Source organism: Amblyomma mixtum, chromosome 3, assembly GCF_055824585.1.
Source record: "Amblyomma mixtum isolate Tamu chromosome 3, ASM5582458v1, whole genome shotgun sequence".
NCBI classification, from domain to species: Eukaryota; Metazoa; Arthropoda; class Arachnida; order Ixodida; family Ixodidae; genus Amblyomma; species Amblyomma mixtum.
In genome coordinates, this window is record NC_143014.1 from 212,510,835 (window position 1) to 212,514,218 (window position 3,384).

Genomic DNA, 3,384 nt, shown 5'->3' on the forward strand with positions numbered 1-3,384 from the left:
GCGCTGAAGGGGCGCCATTTTTGCTTACAATACCCGTACAGCTTTTCGTAATTACAATGACTCTTATTTAGAAGCTTATATCGTCCTGTCAGCTCACACACACATGAGATTATTTTGCAACTATAAATGATCGGTTCATTTTTATCAGCCCTATTGTGTATTTGTTTCCTAGTCAGTAGCGTCACAGGATAAGTTGTCGTTTTAAAAGCGAAACAATTTTGTTATGGTAGCATACGTGGAAGCGAAGAGGCTTCTGGCTTGCATCATTGCGATCAGTAGTTCGAAAACGACCTTATTTCGGATGAGTAGCCTAGTCACAGATTTCTTTACTAGGATATTTTGAGAGTATGTTCCTTTTCCTTATTTCCCGCTGAAGATTACTAACGATATATTTTTTAACCGGGCGAATATATATATCGGTCTTCCGATGGAAATGTTGAGTCAAATAAATATGTTTCCTTTAACGAAGCGTATACTTGGCTATATATATATATATCTTCCACCCTCGCCGTTCGATGACGTTCTACGTCACATCAGCGGTAACTCAGGACGTGCTACGTCCGCCGCTTAAGAACGTGGGTGGCGCTGGTGCACACTCGCAAGGTTCGGTTATTTGTAAAACATAAATACCCCCGAAAGCAGAAGGTTTGACAGCCGTCGCCGTAGCTCAGAGGTAGAGCACCGGACGCGTAATTCGGAGGTCGTGGGTTCGGATCCCACCGGCGGCATGCGGTTGTTTTTTCTTCTGCTTTTCTAATCAATTAGCTTTAAGCGATAACATATTCAGTAATATTATAATTTGATCAACATCACAAAATAAATAAATTAATTAAAAATCCCCTGTGCCCCTTGGTTTCCGTGGCTGTTGGCTTCTCTCATATATATATATATATATATATATACCAAGTGTTTGTTTAGAAGGTCCAAAATTAAAAAAAAGGTAAATTGCTTTAGATTTATTTTAGCACTGGGGCTATACTGGAGGCTACAGCTATATATATATATATATATATATATATATATATATATGCGTTTGCCCTGAATTTATTTTGCCTTTAAACACAGGCAGCAAATCTCGAGATATATATATATATATATATATATATATATATATATATATATATATATATATATATATATATACCGTATTTTCCGGTGTATAAGACGCACCCTTGTATAAGACGCACTTGCCATATATGCAAGCTGTCACTGGAAAAGTTCGTATATAAGACGCACCCGTGTATAAGACGCACCCCAGTTTACCCAGTTAGGCCAGTGAGGCTTAATTAAATACGCTTGCGCGACTATCGCGAAATGCACCGTACCTGTGAGCAATTCTTAAGCAACGCTAAGTGATCGAAAAAGGCAACACTCATGCCATACTCGTCCACGTTCTAGCAAAAAAGAACGGAAAAACGATACAGCTCCCCATATGTCCATAACATTTTATTCTACTTGAAACCTTCGAAGTCTTCATCTTCAGATGCGCTATCAAAAGGTTCACCCATTTCTGGAAGCAACTCGGCTGAAACATGCACTACGTACACGGAGCAAAAAAAAGTTGCAAAGGGTGACTAAAAAAGAACGCCGGCTTGTCTTGACAATGGCGAGAAGCGCGATTGTCACCATCTTTTGGCGCTTCTCATTACTTTTGCTTGGGGCCTCCGAAACAGCCGCGCGTTTGTGATCCCGGAAGTCGTCATCCCCGCCGTTTCATAATATAGATCACCTAGAATGTCGCGCACGGCGGTCCCGGTATTGAAGTATTAACCGTGTTACAACCGCGTTATTGGTAGTGATATTTTTTAGGTGAAAAAAGCTTGAGCATGAACTGGAGTAATCGATGAACGCGCAAAAAAAGATGAAAAATTCGCATATAAGACGCACCCTTGTATAGGACGCACCAGCAAAATTTTCGAAAAAAAACCGCGTCTTATACACCGGAAAATACGTATATATATATGGGCGTGTTCAGGTAAGAACGGTAATCGAGGTCCCACGACCATTTTTTGTTTTCAATGAAATTTTTATATATGATGGGCAAATGTGTCCACAAAAAAGAATGAACCTTAATTTTTCAAGAAGCTTCGTAGTTTTCTCGGAAATAAATCGCATGTCCCAAGAGCTATGTCGTTTTTGGCACTTCGCAAAGTTGCAAGTTTGAAGCCTCATTCCATGCACAAAAAATTTTTTCCACGCATCAGAATTTTTTCAGAACTTCGTTACAACTTGAAAAAATCGAGAAAATAAAAAATATTTTTTTTCTTTTTCAACCTTCCCAGTAAAAAAATTGCAAACTTCGCTTCTGGAGCTATGCGGTGCAAAAAAGGCACTTTTTAGGGCAGCCTTAGGGCAAGATGCCTGAAGTTCTTCCCACTGAATATTTTTCTCAGTATTTTTCAGCTGTTTTTACTCACCTCAGGCAAGTTCTGTTGCTCTAGACATGACAGATAGTTTTCAGTACGGCCTCAAAATTGGCCGAAGTTCAGAAACGCCAAAAAAGTGACACCTTTGACTTTGGGTTTAAAAAAAAACATCATCGAATTTTGTTAAAATTTGCCTGAATAATCCTCAGTACATGATAATTTTAAGGCACTAGAAAAGTGTTGCATTATATTGTTTTAAAATACAAAGATAAATACAAAACTGAGTTCATGTTTTTGTTATATAGAATTGCTTTTACTGCCTCTTAGAAATAGTAGCTGTCAGAAATATGACTTAGCACTCATTGAACGTGGTTAAATTTTATTTATCCCAATATCCGAACCATTCTCAATGCTTATAGAGCTTCTATTCGCTTGTTAGCGGCGCTCTTAATGCGTGAAAATGGGAATAAATTCGCTTTTTGCCTGATCTCATAAGAATTGGCTGGGGGCGGTCAAACGTTGTTTGTATTCTCTAATTTATCCGTCGTACGGTCTATTTGTATATATAATCGATTCTTTAATGATATTAGATCATTTCTTGGTTCTTAGAAAAATTTTTGTGTATGAAAGTTAATGCGTTTCTGAAGTCGGCGTTTTCGAACTTGCGTCTATTTACCTCTGTGTTCAATGGTTCTACAGGGCACTGTCAGGAGACAAAACGTCGTCTCCTGGGTGGAACGAATTATTTGCAAGGTTTTTAATCATGGGGAGCTTTAATCGGGAGGCAATTTAAATATGAGATGCCGCTTCATGTGCACATTGCAATTCAGAAAATCGTGACAAGAAATGAACGGCGGCAGTTGATTTCGGTTTTGCGCACAGTATATTGTCCAGCACGAAGCACTAACCAGATCACAAGTCTCTTCCATTCAGAAGCAGCGGTGGAGGCCATGTAGGATGCACTGCCTTCAGTTGACTGAACCTACTTCCACAGGTGGAGCGTCTGAACTCAAGGCAC